Source organism: Marmota monax, unplaced genomic scaffold (assembly GCF_021218885.2).
Source record: "Marmota monax isolate L192 unplaced genomic scaffold, Marmota_monax_Labrador192_F-V1.1 WCK01_AAM20220418_F8-fsc00004, whole genome shotgun sequence".
In the NCBI taxonomy this organism is placed as follows: domain Eukaryota; kingdom Metazoa; phylum Chordata; class Mammalia; order Rodentia; family Sciuridae; genus Marmota; species Marmota monax.
The window spans coordinates 26,883,900-26,901,454 of record NW_026692881.1 but is presented as its reverse complement, the minus strand read 5'-3'; the positions used below and the strand labels follow the sequence as shown (position 1 = coordinate 26,901,454).

At 45.9% G+C, this 17,555-nt stretch overlaps 1 pseudogene; it reads left to right on the top strand.

Moving 5' to 3' along the window:
* The first annotated feature begins 2,052 nt into the window (after positions 1 to 2,052).
* LOC124096368 (guanylate cyclase 2G-like) overlaps positions 2,053 to 17,555 on the top strand; it is a 65,261-nt pseudogene continuing 49,758 nt past the window's right edge.

The window sequence follows — 17,555 nt, the reverse complement described above, 5'->3', positions numbered from 1 at the left end:
GATCTGCAACTCCATGAGACCCACACTGTTCCTGGCTTCAAAAATTCTCATCAGAAAGGCAGTTTGAAAACACTAAGAATCAAAGATCATCCAGAGTGGGGATACAAATTTTAAAAGCTTGTATGGTAGGGGAAGAGGGGACACCAAGGGTGTAACAATATATTATCTCTAGTATCCTAGGTTTGAGACCGTGGCTTTCCAATGACACACCCATTAACAACCCTCCCTTATTGAGTTTCTACCAAATGTGAGAGACTGTGCTAATTATGTAATCTCATGGTATCTTTGGACATCATCTGAGCGGGTGTTATTATGCTCATGGTGAAATGGAGGAAACTGAGGCACAGATTTAACTGATCGCCCAAGGTCTCACACATCTGATAGAATACTGTGGATCTTTCTGGCTCAGGTGTCTATCTGTGATTAGGACGAGGGAGTGTTTGGACTCAGGATTTTGCTCTAAGCTGTCCTAGTAGAGGAGGGAGAGAGAGAAACAGAAGCTCAGGGAAGCACCAGTTATGGCGAATTTGCTTTGGAGAAAACCCCATATTCCACAGGTTTAGGAATTTCCCTCTGAGATGAGCCAGAGCTGAGGGTCTGGATTCCACCTGGGGGGGGGGGGCTTGTAACTGAAAGAAGGTAATTAGAGAATGGCTATTGGCTATTTCTTCCCTTCTCTCACTTCAGACAATCAGGGTTTCTCGGACCTTAGTGTCTAGTGATAGATGATAGGAATCTAATCAAAGTAGATTCCCAGATCCACCAGAGACATTCTGGTTGAGAGGGTCTGGAGCAGGGCTCTGGAATCTGGACTTCCAGGAGAGACTGGTATACGTAGTTCCAAGATGAAGTTTTGAGAACCACAGCAAGCTTACTAGGTATTAAAACACCTAATCCTGAGGTGATGTGGGATGCCAGCACCTTTCCTAACAGAGTGATTTGAAAGAAAGCCCGGGGTGGGTGGGAATTCAATCCTCCAGATGGATGTGGATGTGCCTAGCTAATGGCTGGGCCATCTTACCTGAGGGTGGCTGTGACCTCCCAAGAGACCTTTCATTCCTGCCACACATCAGACAATGAAGAGCTGCCCCCAGCTTCTTGCCCTGATCTATGTAAATGGAGAGCTAAGACTCATCCAATCCATGGGACCTCAAGCTCAGGTGAGGGAGATGGACTGCCTGCTTGTTAGTGGATTATCTTTTAGACATTAGCTCACTCATTCTAGGAAATATCCCTATAAGATGGATTCAGCAGGAGATAATAATTGTCATTACTTCTAGCTACGCCCCTTCATCACCATCATCACCATTACCACCATAACCATTATCAAACCTAATAGTGATGAAGCCTGGCATGGTGGTGCATGTCTTAATCCTGGTGATTTGGAGGCTAGGGCAGGAGGATTACAAGTTTGAGGCTGACTTAGTCAACTTAGCAAGACCCTGTCTCAACATAAAAAAGGGTCTGGAAGACACTTCCTCCCCTGGGGTTCAATCCTCAGTGATTTCTTAAAAGTAAAATCCACAAACTAACATTGATGAATGACCCTTTGCATAGGCATTGTACCAAGGACTAGATTTGGACGGCTATTTTAATTCTTACCATATCACTTTGAGGAAGACCTCATTATAGTTTGTCCCCATTTATAGATCTCAAGTGGAAGGCACAGAGAGAGGAAGTAACATGACCCAGGTCACATAGAATACAAGCACAGGCCATCTGGCTACATTTGGGTGGGTCCTATAACTCTTATTTTACTGGTAGAGAGGGACAGAAAAATCATGTCACTTGCCCAAACACAAAGATTATCAGTAGTATCACTGGATCAATGACCTGAGTTTGCTGACTCCATGCTCCAGCCTTTGTGAAAGACTGCTGCTCCTAATTGTTAGGACAGACTCAGAAGCAGGGGGTATCTGTTAATTAACAGCACTGGAGAGGAAGCAAGTTGTGGGCCTCAGGGGATTCTGCACTATCACATGGGTTCCAGGAACGAGTGGCCAGGAGGCTGAGCCTCTCAGGGTTCTGCGGTGTAACATGGCATCCTGGACTCTCAGGACAGGTCCCAATCACCCACCAGAAGCTGTGCTCTGCTAGGGTCTGAATGCCATGGTGATCACCTAACAATAGGACCGATGCTCTTTGCCAGTGTGCTGGGGACTTGCCTTGAAGCTGCCAAAATCACTGTGGGCTTCCATGCCCCCTGGAACATCTCCCATCCATGCAGTGTGCAGAGGCTGGGGGCAGGCCATGGACAAGGTCAACTCAGAGCCAGTGGGTCTGGGAAACTTCAGCTGGGAGTTCACTTACACCAACTCCACCTGCAGTGCCAAGGAGTCCCTTGCTCTTTTTATCAACCGGGTCCGGGGAGGACGCATTTCTGCCCTGTTTGAACCAGCATGCCCTGGAGCAGCAGAGGTACAGTATACTGTCTACTGGAAACTTTAGCTCTTTCCATTGCAAGAGGTAGTCTTGACGAATACAGCATAGATGTGAATAATCTCTTGGCAAGGATCATGTTATTTTACCAATAGCTGTGTAGTTCTTGGAAACCATTTTTTTTTTAGATGTAATTAGAACAGTTAACATTCTCTTTTTAAAAAAGCCTTTCAAATAAACAATTGTTAGTTCTCGTGTGCTCTTACTCTGCCTGCTGATTGTTGATAGGTGGAACTTGGTGCTGTTGTTTATGACTGCCTTTATTCACTTCAATGTTGTCAGACACATGGCTTGGAAAAACTAAGAGGAAAACCAAGGCGTGATTTTTTTTTTTTGTTGTTGTTGTTTTGTTTTTGTTTTTGGTACTAGGGGTTGAACTCAGGGGCACTTGACCACTAACCCATATCCCCAGCCATATTTTGTATTTTATTTAGAGACAGGGTCTCTCTGAGTTGCTTAGTGCCTCGCCATTGCTGAGGCTGGCTTTGAACTAGTGATCCTCCTGCCTCAGCCTCCTGAGCCATTGGCATTACAGGTTTGGGATACCATGCCCGGCAAGGCTTGGTTTTAAATATAAAGTTATCAACTGTTTGAGCAGGTTTTCCTCTGGCGTGTGTGATAAGCTATTCAGGGATGATGCAAGTATTTGGAAGACTGAAGTATGACAGATTGCTTTAAACTCAAGAAAGCAAATAAGGAAAATGAATGCTTTGTGTTTGGTTAATGGAATTAGCTGGGTTGATCTCCTCAGGTATCATGACATCTGAGAGATGTTGATGTGCAGGGTGAATAGGAAGGAGCTTCACAATCTCATTCCCCTCCATATGTAGAATTCTCAGTAGTTGGTGCTGTACAATTAAGTTCAAGTTTAAATTTGCATCTTGGTGTCTCCTGCAATTCCCCACCTGACACATTTCTAATTGTCCAAGGTCTACCCATTCTTCAAAGTCAACCTCAAGTGTCATAGGGCTTTTCTTCAGCAGCCCCCTCTCCCTTCATATCCCTAATTCCTTAATTATTACTTTTCAAACTCCTATAAATATATTGTCTATAAATTTTGGAGGGTATATTTAATTCTAGAACTATCTTTTCTATATCTTAGTTCCTGTACCAGTCCATAAGCTCCTTTAAGAACAAGTTCTCCAAAGTTCCTTGTGAATTATGAGATCCTAAGACAAAATATGTAAACAGAGAACAACAACAAACAAAAAAAAAGAAAGAAAGAGTGACTGAGTAGCTATGAACGTGGGTTCTGGAACCATATTGCCTGAGTTTCAATGCTTCTGCACTATTTGATGGCTATATAACTGATCTCTGCATCTCTATTTTCATCCTTAAAAAAGTTGAAATAAAACACTAAGTTTTTAGTAGAGTTCTTTGCATATAGTGAGTGGTCAGTTAACTCTTGCCTTTATATCTCTGGTCCTCTTAGGAACTGCATCTACAAATTGGTTCCAAGACATTCCAACATTCCAAAAGAGAGGGTCCAATAAGACCCACAGACTTCCTGAATCTGAGGTTTATGCAGATACTTTACTTTGAGGTTTGAATGTTGCATCAACTCTATGGCGAAAAGATGTCCTCTTGGTTTCTTTCAAGAGTGCTGGTTTGCTGGCTTCTGAGTAGAAGATCCGTGTTTGACTTTGTTGGATCAATGGCCAAGTTGAAGAGCCATTTTTTGTATGATACTTGCGTGAGACTTGTGCCATCCAAGCAGGAAAATGGTGACGAGCTTCAGAAAAGGTCTACCTTTCTGAAGGTTTCCAACCTAGGTCTCTTGTACCTAGGTTGGAAACACATTGGGTTGTTTGGATGCCACTCTGGACCTCCTCCTGGGATAGTGGGAATGAGCTATGGAGGGTTGTAGAGATGAACTAAAATCCCATTTCACCATCACTGCCAGTATGAGACACACCAGCAGTAACCCAGTCCTCCTTCAGGAGGATCTCAGAAGCATGTCACCAGTCGCCAGGGGAAAGTAGGAAAGAGATTTTCTTTGCTTATATTCAGAGCATCAAATAGGTTGGGCAAAGTTTTTGAGTACAATTAAGAACTCTTCACTTTGCCTAAAGTGCAATCTCAGGTGCTATAGTGTAAGTTCTAGAAGTATATTCCAGGTAAGCCGGGTCCTGGACTTTGATAGCTGTTCAGAGCATGGGCTTTGGAGACAGACACACTTAGCTTTGATTCCTGCCTCTGACACTTTCTAGCTGTGTACTCTTGGGAAGTGTCTTAACCTCTCTGTGCCTCAGATCTCTCACCTGTAAAATGGAGACCACCATCCTATCTCTCCTCTAGGAAGGCAGGGATTAAGAAGGGTCGCATGTGACACAGGAGCAGTGCAGTATCTGGACAGCAGGTCAACATAGGGCAGCAGATATTTTTGTGGTGCTGCTTAGAAGACTCTCTTTCCTAGCACAGGTTAGTCACTGACTCCTTTCTGATCTTCAAATAAACTAAGCTCTTATGGCCTTGGGACTGTGGGATTTGCTTATCCTTCTTCCCAGAGTGCCACCCAATGCCACACCCCACCCAGCATTCCTCTTGCTTTCCAGATGGGTCCAGCGCCCACCTCCTCAGAGCAGCTGTCCCTTGCTGTTGATGCAGAGCTGTTCCCCCTCCCCCACTAATGAGAGGCTTATTTGAGCTCTTCCATCCTCTGCTCCGTGAGTCCCAGAGGGCAGGGCCCTTTGCCGGGCTCACTGCGGTCTCCATGTGTCTTGTCGGACACATGACTGGAGCTCAGATAAATACATTATAAATTACCTAATTTCAAAAATAAGCCACTACTTCATTTGTGTGTCCCCAGAATAAATGATGATGTGCTTGCATGGAATGAGAATACCAGGGCTACGCCCACCCCCGCCCATTTCAGCCCAGAAAGTCTGAATGTTCTGGATTCTAGGTCCTCTGTGACCTCCTCTGAGCCAATGTGAAGCTGCTGAGTCACTGACAAGATCTTTTGTTTTGATATTCTGAGTCAATTAGATGAAAGAAACTGACTCACAGAAATAATCTCAACGCATTTGGACTTGTGCATTGTACAGGTGGAGACTGCAGCAAAGGCTAATTTCCACGAGGCAACAGCTGCCGAGTTGTATGTTGCAGGCTTGTTTTAAGAACTCTATGTTCTGGGACTAGTTGAGGAGCTTCTATTTCCTGAAGCACACTTAAGGAAAGAAAAAGATTGTGTCTGCTTTGGAGTGGCTTTAGGCTAGGCTTTCAAAAGAGAGTGGTGTGTGTGTGTGTGTGTGTGTGTGTGTGCACGTGTGCGTGTGCATGATGCAGCTGGCCAACTCTGTCTTCCCTTCCTGTAGTTATCATCTTTATCTGCAGCCCAGAGGATGCAAAAATTATTCTGAGGGCTGCAGAGAACCTGGGACTCAGCACTGGAGAATTTGCCTTTATTATTTTGCCACAGTTGGAGGTAGATGCTGACCAGCACTCAGTGGCTCTGATAATGAGAATGGAGTCCTTGCTATGAACCAGGATGTATTAGTTCACCAAATACTACCACCTAGAAGGTGGGCACTCCCGAGTCCTCATCTTGAGATGAGGAGACTAGGACTGAGCTGAAAGAATGTACCCAGAGTTCTTTGTAGAGGCAGTGAGAAGCTGTGCCCGGAGAAGCCAGTGTGGAGCCTGGCTTCTGCACCAGCTGAATAACTGTCATTTCTATCAGGGAAGTGGGACCTACCCAAAGGTCTGTCAAACACATGTGGCTCTCGTTTCTTATTCTTCCACAGCCACCTCCTGTGTCCTTGAAGCACATATAAATGCCTGGAGAGAGCAACATACTAGCCCACTCAGGTAATTCTTAGTAATGGCTAAAGCCATTACTAAGTGTATTGAGTATTGTTACACACTTGGCATGCATTGTTGAACTTGATATTCCCAGTAGCCCTGTGAGGCAGCTATTACATGCATTGTTGCACTTGAGGTTTCCAAAAGCCTCAGAAGAAAGACACGATTAACACTCGGACTTACAGATGAAAAACCAAGGCTTAGATAAGTAAGGTAGCTTACCCTAAGAAGATCTCAGCACTCCCAAGTGGCATAGCTGGGGTTCCAAACTGGGTCTTTTGCCCTTCACCCCCCATAGCTGTCTTATGGAGTATTTGTGAGGTGTCTGGCTGCTTGGTATATTAGAATTCATTTCAGCTTACAACCACCCTATGGTGCAGGTATTCTTTTTAGTCTCATTTTATAGAAGGGAAAACTGAGTTCCTGAGAGGTGAACTGACTTGCCCAAGGCCATACAACTAGCATGCAAGAAGGCTACTGTTCCACCCAGTGGGCTGGCCTCGGGGTCTCTGTGTGTAAGCACCACACCATACTGCAGGCAGAGTCTAGAAATGCCACTGGACTTCAGCTATGGACACACTGTATGCTGTTCCCAACAGTTTTGCTTGCTAAAAGGAGGTTGTTTTATATAATCGAGAAGCTGACATTGGGCAAAGGAAGTAGAGGGAGATGTATAATAATGTCCAGGATTTCTCTTTCTTTATCAGGAAGTATTTCAGATGACCAAAAGTGCCTCAGATTTCTTTGGCTGGCAGATGGAATTCTAAATACATGCCAGGCTTTCCAGAGCCTTCTCTTGCCTTACCTTTTTATGCCCCCAATCCCTGCCTTCTCTTCAATTTTCCCCTCACCTCTGCCTTCAGGGAGAGCACAAGAGAGGTGGGGATGTGCCAAGTCTTAGTATTTCAGAGAAGTCGTTCTAAACTTCCCTCTCTCCTGTTGCTTCCCCCCAAAATTTGAAGATCAATCCAATTGGTTTGTAGTAGCAGGGAGAGTCTAGAACTAGGACTGGGGTTGTGGCTCAGTGATAGAGCACTTGCCTGCCTAGCATGGGTGAGGCACTGAATTTGATTCTCAGCGCCATATATAAATAAATAAAATAAAGGTCCATTGACAACTAAAAAATACATATGTAAAAAAAAAGGACCTAGAACTAAAAAGGTACCACACAATGTCCATGCAACTGAATTCAGGCTGCTTTTAAAAAGAATATATAAATCCATTCTATGAAAGTGTTCCCAATGTAGGTTAAAGTAGAAAAAAAGTCAAGCTGCAGAATGATAGAATAGTGCAATAGCATATTCATAAACACACCAACAAGTAGACACACACACACACACTCTCTCTCCTCTCTACGTGCCTGTTTTGTTTGGGTAACTCTCAGTGCAGGATGAGAGGAACTAATAGGAAAATTAGGAAATACACAATGAATGGCTATGCACTAATAATAATAATAGTGACAATCACAAAACACCAGTTACCAACAGAATATTGGAAATAGAGGATCCTAAACTTTCCAAACTTTTGTACTCATTGCTGTTGGGTAAGCTTTCTGCTCTGCCTCTTAGCTGCTTGATGCCCCAGGTATGATTTTAATTTATGTTTTGGCTTTGCTTTCTTCCCACAGCTTGTATGCTAACTAGAAAAGGGTTTCCAGTGATTCCAGCAATTCAAGTTCAATATGGCCTTATACTCAGTTCGGCTGCACAGCTTATTTCTTATAGAATGGTGACATTAATTTCCTTTCTTTTTAGGAAAGTGTTTGGAAAGATGTATTATCAAACCAGAAAGTGAAGTGCCTCCCAAAGACCTATGAATGAGTATTTCTCATCATGCTCAGCTCCCATGGAGAAGGTCCCGGAGACAGTGGCTTCTGGGAGCAGGTCTACCAGAAGCTGAGGAAGGTGCCCTTCCACAGCTCCAACTCCTTGGAGGAGAAGGTCTGTTAGGGCCTCTGCACTGGGCCCTGCTTCTCTTTTGACCATACTTGTGTTTGGTTTCTGCATTTTCCCCTTTTGTGTCCCCTCTTCTGCCCAAAACACATACACACACACACACACACACACACACACACAACTTCCCCTCTTCCACAGCCCCAGATAAACAGTGGTTTGATGCTGTCTTATGAAATCCATGCTCCACGCCACAGAGGGGAACACAGGTTATGGGGTGAAAGGCCACTGGCCTTGGTGTCAGAGACCAGGGCTTCCCCCATCTGCTTCTGCTACTTACTGACTGTGGGACCTTCTAGGGTACTGCTTAACCTCCCTCCACTGTGTCTCTTCACCTGTAAAATGGGACCCTAATGACATCTACTTCCTGGACTCTTGTTCTGAGTGTCCAAGAACATGCTACATGGAATGGCAGAACAGACACCAGTGGGTGCTCAGGCCATGCCAGTTTCTTTAGCCAGGAGGAGAGCACAACCAAGAGCCAGGATGAACAGTGAGACATGTGGCTAGGACAAGGCAAGCAGAGGGTCTGGGCCAGCGGGGAGGTGGTCAGGAGAGAGGAGTCCAGCCAGTGGGAATCTGAGCATGTTTTCTAACTTGAGTGAGCCAGGTGGCTCCCACAGAGGAAATTTTACAGAAAGAAGAATATTGGCCAGAGCCAGAGCTACTTCCAGTGGGGGGCCTTTGGTCAAGCTGAGCCCTAAGGTGACAACCGGCCCTGATGGCAAGGGGCTTGATTAGGAAATGAAGGAGCCAATTATGGATCCCAACACAGAAGACAAGATGATTGTTATGGTTTGGATGTGAGATGTCCCCCAAAAGCTCACGTGTGAGAGAGACAATGCAAGAAGTTTCAGAGAACTGATGGGGTTTTAAGAGTCTTAACCCAATCGGTGCATTAATTCCCTGAGAGGGATTAACTGAGTGGTAACTCAAGTGGTAGTGTGTGGCTGGAGGAAGTGGGCATTGGAGCATGGCTTTGGGTATGTATTTGTATCTGGCAAGTGGAGACCTCACTCTATGCCTACTGATCATGATGTGAACTGCTTCCTTCTGCCTCCATGATGTCCTGCCTCACCTTGAGCCCTGAGGAATGGAGCCGGCCTTCTATGGACTAAGATCTCTAAACCTGTGAGCCCTCAAATAAAATTTTCCTTCTCTACCATTGTGCTGGTTGGTTCCTTTGGTCACAGCAGTGAAAAAGCTGACTAAAACAATGATCAAACCACTATGTGGGAGCAGCCTACTGTACGTCAGCCCTGTACTGGCTGCTGTGGAAGGGTGCCTGCTCTCAGTAGGCACTTATAAATCATTGGCTAAACCAGTGGAAGAGAATATGCATCTGTGTGGCCTGCAGGAACTGCAGCAGCTAGTTCACCAACACTACCTTGTTTAGCTCTCTTCCCCATTCCCTCCAATGGCAGCTTTCTCCCCCTTGTAGAAATGAGGGCACTGAGACTCAGGTTATGGAATTACCCTGGGTCTCATAACCAGGAAGTACCAGAACCAGCCTGGCTCCAAAACCTTTTCTCTTACACATGAAAGACCACGGCCTCCAGGACTATTCCAGGAGGGTTGTGTGATCTAATTGGGAAAACCAGGCTGTTGAGAGCCACAGCCGAAGGGGTCCCAGCAAACTTTCAGACTGCCAGCTGATGATTGGCTCACAGTGGCCCCAGCAACTTCTAGCTGATTGGCTCCTCTGCGGTGATGCTCATTGGGCTGTTTCCCTGCCCTTTCAGACCATGGAGCTGCTCATTGGGGGACTTTTTTGGCTCCACCCATGCGACCCAGCCAATCGGCCTCAAGAGCAGGAGGATTGTGGGAGGTGCAGAGGCTGGTGATTGTGGGAGAGGCTGGTGGGAAGCTGGTGGTGGCAGTTGGGCTCTGAAGGTTTTTCCTGAGGAGCTGTTTTGTTTGGCGTGTGTGGTTCTAAAAATAAAGTTCGTTTCTTTTGACAAGTGGCTCCTGAATTGTGCCCAGCCAGACTGCGGCATTTGGTGGCCCGTACGGGGAACGACTGAGGGTAAGTGATAAGGTAACTGCTCGCCCCTGAGGGCAGGGCGAGAGGATGGGTAGCCATTTTAAGATCCAATTGCAATGGTACCAACCTAAGACAGGAGGCTGACGCCTTGAGGTCAGCTCATCCGATAACGGGTAAGGACCATATGTACTATTGGACAACCTAAGGCAGGCACGGTCCCTAAGCCACATGCTTGTTGTTTAAACAGAGAGGGGGAGATGTTGAGAGCCACAGCCAAAGGGGCCCCAGCAAACTTTCAGACTGCCAGCTGATGATTGGCTCACAGTGGCCCCAGCAACTTCTAGCTGATTGGCTCCTCTGCGGTGATGCTCATTGGGCTGTTTCCCTGCCCTTTCAGACCATGGAGCTGCTCATTGGGGGACTTTTTTGGCTCCACCCATGCGACCCAGCCAATCGGCCTCAAGAGCAGGAGGATTGTGGGAGGTGGAGAGGATGGTGGTTGTGGGAGAGGCTGGTGGGAAGCTGGTGGTGGCAGTTGGGCTCTGAAGGTTTTTCCTGAGGAGCTGTTTTGTTTGGCGTGTGTGGTTCTAAAAATAAAGTTCGTTTCTTTTGACAAGTGGCTCCTGAATTGTGCCCAGCCAGACTGCGGCATTAGGCTTGGGAGGAAGGGTGCAGACTGGGAAACCAGGTTAACAGTGCAGGTATGGGTGACCTCCTCTCTCTGTAGGACGGATGCAGAACACGCGCTGGTTCCGCTGCACAGAGGCCATAGGCCCTGGCACTCTGTGTTTGCTCCTGTAGTTGAAGATGAGCCCTTACTCTGCCTAGCTGCACAATGCTGACTTGCTGTACGCACAGATGATAAAGAGATAGTCCAGGTCAGGAGAGAATTTCAGGATGGGTGGCAGCTGGTCAGCACCCCAAGAGCCCATTACACTGCACTTCAGGGGGAGCAGCCATGTGCTGGGGGTTTCTGGACTCAGGCCCCAGTCCCAAGGGCTTTGAGATGCTGGGTATGTGATAATGGGCCTCCTGAGGGGTCTGTCTCACACTGAGCTTAGATTCAGCTTTTTTGTGGAGATTCTAGTCTTCTGCGAGGGTGGTTGAGGTTAAAACCTCACAGCTGGCTCAGGCCACTCATCATGCTCTGTCTAGAGGCTGCCCAGATGGAAGGAGGCTTTTGGGGTCTTTATCCCCACTCCTGGGAAGTCTCTCCCTCAGCTGCTTTCTCACTCATCCTTCAAGAATAAAACTTAACAATACAAGGCCTGTCTCCAGGGCACTGTGCATAGCAAGATGGTGAGGTGTGCTGGAAAGAGCAGTGCACTTGGGGCCGGGGTGGCCTGGTTTGTGTTCTGCCTCTGATTCCTAGCTCTGGAAGGCAGACTTGGGGGACACTGACCTTCAAGCCCCACTTGTTAGGAGTGAATGACGGGTGCCCCCTCTGTAGGGTTAACTGGGACTAGACCAGTGAGATCATCGTGACTACAGTACTGGGCACTCAGTAGGCATTGCTTAAATGGTGATCTTGCATCCAGTCCACAGTGGGACCAAAGAACAATCAGTGCTTTGTCAGAGCATGTGTGCTAGTTTGGGTGTGGAGGAGTTGTACCTTATTTACTCCTCTGACATCTCTGCTGTGTTCCTTTGTGAGCGGGGCATAGCACATCCTAAGCAAGGGCAAAGAACAAACCAACCAGGACTGAGCGACCTGCCAAACCCAGTCGGGAAGGGCCCACCTGAGGACAAAGTTTGCAAGCCTATATCCTCGGGGTCTGGCTCCTGGAGTGGAGGAGCCATCTCTTGCCATGTGGCCATTTGGCTTTCTCTTGTCAGGTCTGATTGTTTATGGGAAACACAAATCTGAGGTTTTATATGAAACTAACTGGAATATGCTTGACTTGTTTTTTTCTTTTTGAATTCTGGGTGGGCTTCCCCAGCATAGGCCAAACAAAATATGTCTGCCTGCCCAGTGTGGCCCTGAGCCCCAGCAGGATGCCACTTCTGAACTGTCTTCTTTCCTTTTCTGTCCCCATTGATCCTGTCTCAGCTTCCTTGAAATGGCAAAGACCTTGCATCTGGCATTTGATGGGGAAGGGGATTCTGCCCATCTGAGCCTGAGCAGGCTGCCATTTTGAGCAACAAGTTCCTCTCTGTCCTCCTTAACTTGTGCGATCTTCTCTCTTTCCAGGAATCACAGGCCCTGTGTTTGTGAACTCCCAGGGAAAAAGGTACTTGGATCACTCAGTCTATGTCCTACAGGAATTTGGAAATGAGTTCCTTTTTTCTTCCTTTACTTCATTATGATTGCTTTCAGAAAGTAATCAGGTACTACAAGACATTTCTGCAAGTTTAGCTCATGTCAGGGGAAGAGCCCTGGGAGGAGGAGGGGACCAGGGAGATCACCTTCTTCTGGGAGATCAGTTTAGAATTTAGTCCCTAGAATCCCTTACCAATATCTGGTGCTCTCTAACCTCATAAAAATAGACTTTAGGCCTTTAAGATGATTTGCCCTGGATTGTTCATATAGGTTGGCCATTTTAGCTTCCAGAGTAGAATGCAGCACCCCTCTATAAGGGACCAGGCCTCCTCTGATGACCCAGCCAGAGCCAGTTCCCATTGCCCATTTGTCTCTGGGAGAGGCACTGGCTTAGTGGGTGATGGAGCACAGCACCCGCTGCAGGGATGGGCCCCTAATCAGCCAGAAGCTCACCTATTACAGCCTGACTCCCAAACAGATTTGGACATCAGAATCCTCTGACATCCTGGGCTCCCAGAATGCCCTGGAAAAATCCATAGTTTTGTTCTCTCATCTACAGATCAATGAGAAAAGGAAACCTAACACTTAATTCTGTTTGCCTCTCACTGCCACCATCCCCAATCCAGATTCCATTTGAGAGGTTTTTTCCTTTACTCTTATGGAATGTTAATGTACCCAAATGGGCCTACCTAGAAAACAAAATTACCATGGCAAACCAAGTCCTCAGAATCACAGGAATGGGCTCACTCCACAGAAGGGACAAGGCTAGGGTTTGTGAATGTCAAAGTGCTATATAATAAGATTTGTCTATATCAAACCTGGGGGCAATTCCCAGCAACACTGAGAATTGGTGCATTAAATCTAAAGAGTGTGGCTTAAATCAAAAGTTCAAGTTACATATTCTGCCAGGCAAAAGGATATTGCCATCATGAATTAGATACCCAAGAGCTGGATTTGAGGAGTAGAGGGGAGATGAGAATTTTGGTCCAGTCAGAAGAGATGTGAGTAGTATTTTTTTTTTTTTAACAAATAATGTGTGTTTCAGTTGTTCCTCTTGTACACGATGTAGAGACAAGTAGGATAAACCTAGTCATCAGGACACTTGTGTTTTCTTTTTCTAAAGACCATTAAGGAATTTCTCCAACATTACTTGGTCTTATGGCTCCCTCCCTGAATTCAGACCCAGCTGTGGATTTTACAAGGAGCTCTGCAAAACAGAGCCTACTTTAACAGGTTAAGTGTGGCTGCTTGGAGAAAAATCAGGAAAGATTTCTCTATAACGGGGTTTTTCAATAACAGTAACACCTTGCTATTTTAGGCTGGAGAATCTGTGTGTGTGTGTGTGTGTGTGTGTGTGTGTATCTTTCCTGTGCATTGCAGGATGTAGCATCCATAGCTCCCACCACTAGATGCCAGAAGCAACCCTGTGGTTGCAAGAACCAAACATGTTTCCAGACATTGTCACATATCCCCTAGGGGGCGACATCACCTGCCTTGCCCCTTGAGAACCACTGCCCTAGGGAAATCTGGCTCTTGAGATTTGAGTCTCAGGAACTTCTTTTGTAGGGAGGGAGAAGGAGCCTGGGTGGTGGAGTGTGCGGAACAGTCAAGGGCACAACCCTGGAATTAGATGGATCATGCTTGGAGAACAGCCCTACAGAGAACACAGTGCATGTTTAACAAAGGTGGGGATGGTGGTACATTATTTCCCTAAGATAGACATTTCCATGCAAAGAGGGAGGTCCCTAGCAGGGCCTTCCAGGCCCCTGCCTAGCAGGGCCAGACTGGGTCAGAGATGTGCCCCTTTCTGCTCTTAGGCAGGCCTGAGTAATGACGGTCTCCATTCTCCAGGTCTAACTGTTGTGAGTGTCATGGTGATACTCCTGAGTACTGTCCTGAGAGCTGCCACCCTCAGTCTGGTTTTAAGGATGCAGAGGGGAAAACTGAGGAGGCAAAATAAAGACATTGGGTGGCAAATTAACTATGTTAACATCACCATCCTGCCCCAGATCAAGATGAGGCACTTGGGACCCAGATGTCCATTTGCCTTTTTTTTTGGAAGAGACCTCATTCAGGAGCTGATGAGAGCAAGGGGCTGGCTCATTTATACAGTGTGCAACTCATGAGGTCCCCAGATCTGACTTCTGGTTCAAGGTACTGAATTGCTGAATACTTCTGTCACCTCCCTGAGGCTCAGTTTCTGACTATTGAAAAATGATCTGTAGTCTCTGAAGTTCCCTTCAACTTTATTACACTGTGTATAAGAAACACATGTACTGCTCAAATGTTGAGGCTGTTTCCGGGGAGCATTTAGTTATCTCCTTTAATCTAGTGATGACTAGCATGGGAAGGCTCATTTGCATAATAAACACTTCATGACCATAAGCAGAGTGCAAGGCTTGGGGAACTCCACAAATGAGATGCCTTTAGAGGAAATCAGATGTACAGAGAGGTGTCTCCATGGGGGTGGTGAGGCAGAAGCCTTGTGGGGTTGGGGGCATGGGGACTCAAGTTCCCAGCTTCTTGAAGGCTTCAGGGAGGAGGCAGTATTTGGGAGGAGTGAGTTTGCTACTGGTGACAGGGAGAGAAGTTACATAGGCTATGCCAGGATGTGGGTGGCTGAAGGCTGGAGAACTTGGCTGGGACCAAGTCAGGAAGGTTTCAATGCACAAAGTAAGACCCAGAGATTGGGTGTCTTTACAACTTATTTCCAAATGTTCTTGGGGATTTAGAGTCTCCCTTTTCCCTCTTCAATCAAAATAGCTCTGTTCTGATTTGCTTGACTTCTATATTAGGGTTCCAGGGAAGATTCTTCTGGGAAAACAGGGTTCTTGTGCTTTGAAGATGTTCTGCAGATGTTGGGAAGGCACTAAGGGATAAATACAGAAGGACCCCAGGTTGATTTAGGAAAATGACTCTGACTCCACCTTAGTTAAGTGATATACCTAGAACTTGATTCTGAACAGACTGAGAGTCTGCCCTCACAACTGGCAATGTCCATACAGACACCAAGAGAGATGCATGCATCAGGTAGACACACTCACACTATGGGATAGAAATATCAGAGTTCAAGTCCTGATTCTTCCATGTATTAATTGTGTGACCTTGGAATTCACCTTCCTAATCTATGAAGAGCACAGCTCTTTCAGTACTTGGCCATGCCATTGAGAGCAATGGAATCACATGTTGTTTTGCAGCCACCTGGGAGAGGCACACCTGTGTCAAGAGGCAACAGTAGTAAGGCATCTGGTGGGATGAGTTCTGCTGACCTCAGCACCTTTGTCAAGAGCCTGGGGGCAGGGAGAGTTGTGGGGAGCTCTTTTATGCCCCCAGTAGGGCTTTACCAGGTATTTCTTGAGCCAGGTGTCTTTATGTAGATCTTAATGAGTATTTCTGCCTTGTTTTCCACATGAACTCTTGGTCAGACAGGACATCCTGAATAGAACATTCTCCAAGCAAAAGCCAAGGTGGTCTCTGCTCTCCAAACTGGTGCTTCTCAAACTTTAATGTGAGTACAAATTACTTGGGGCTGTTAAAAATGTGGATTAATGTGTACAAATGTTATGTGTCAATTTTCAAAAAATTTCCTGCTTTTAAAAATGCAGATTGTGAGTCAGTCGGTCTAGGTTCTGCATTTCTAGCAAGTTCCTAAGTGATTCCCTATGCTGACTTCTAGATTAGACTCTGCTCCGTCCAATAGTACTTTCTGTGGTGATGCAAAGGTCCCAAATCTGCACTATCCAATATGGTATCCACCAGCCTCACGTGACCATTATTAAACATTAGTGTGGCTGGGGAATTGCACTTTAAATTTTATTTAGTTACAACTCATTTAATTTTAAGTTTAAATAGCCCCATTTGGCTAGTGGCTACCTTAATGGACAAGTATACTCCTAGAACATGCATTATTCCATTCCCTGGTGCTTTAATGAGACTCTGTCACGGGTCTGGGTGCTTCTGCAGTGTAAACAGTGGCAGCTGCCAAGGCTGGGACACCATTCCATTCCCACCTTCTCTCTCCCTCCCTTCCACACCCTGGACCTTAAAAGTCTCCTGTGCTTAATAAGTCTTTAGAAATTCAAGTCCCCTTGGGGGGGGAGTTATATAAAGAAAAAAATTCCATGTATTTACCTTTTAAAAATGGAAGTCCTGGAGAGTAGGGGCAGAAAGCTCTATACAAGGGAAGATTCGTTCATTGCTGTAAACATGGGTTAGGAGAGATTAGAGTCAATACATTTGTATGCAACTGAATTTATTTTTCTAAATGCTTACTTACTTGAGTTTTCAAACTACAAAAATCTCCTAGGATATTACCAAATACCCTACGGACCAGATGAAATTGTATGTTGTGGTCACTGGCCTTTTAGAGAAGGAAGCCAGCAACCTGAAGCACATCACTCATAAATCTTCCTAAAATGGTCTCTTCTTCCTTCCCTCAACCCCTATCACTGTATTCCTCACCTCTATGGACTATGTTCGTATTAGTGTCCAAATTCTTTAACAAGGGACTCAAGTCTCCTCATGACCTAGTTCTAACACAGTTTCAGAAACTTTTTGTTTCTGGCCTAAATACTATGCTTGTCCGGTTGGTCTTGCTGATCATGCCATATACATTTCACCTTCTGATAATGCCATGCCTGCTCCGCCTTCCTCACCCCATGTAGAACCTTCTTATGCTTTGGGGTTCAACACCAGCATCACCTCTTCTGAGAATACTTTGCTCTATCCCATAGGCATCCTTTCCTCCCTGGAGCTCCCACTACAGTCCTGAGTCCTGTGTAGTTACCCCCACCTAAAAGGGACAGATCTGGGTTGGCACAGAGCTCATACTGTACCTTCTTCCACCTCAGACCTACCCCAGTATTGTGTTTTGTGATGGCTAAAAGCAGACACAATAGGTAATACTCACCGTAAGATATTCCATCTATGAAAGCTTAATATGTGCCTGGCATTGAATTTCCAGTGTTATGTATTTTAATTGTTTTGACCCTCATGGAAACTCTATGAGATTTTTAAAGCTTGAAGAAGTTCCATTCAGTGGGTGGCACTGGGTTTTGAAACAGGTATCTGACTCCAGATTTACATTATATCTTCATCTCACCTGAATGATAATGGG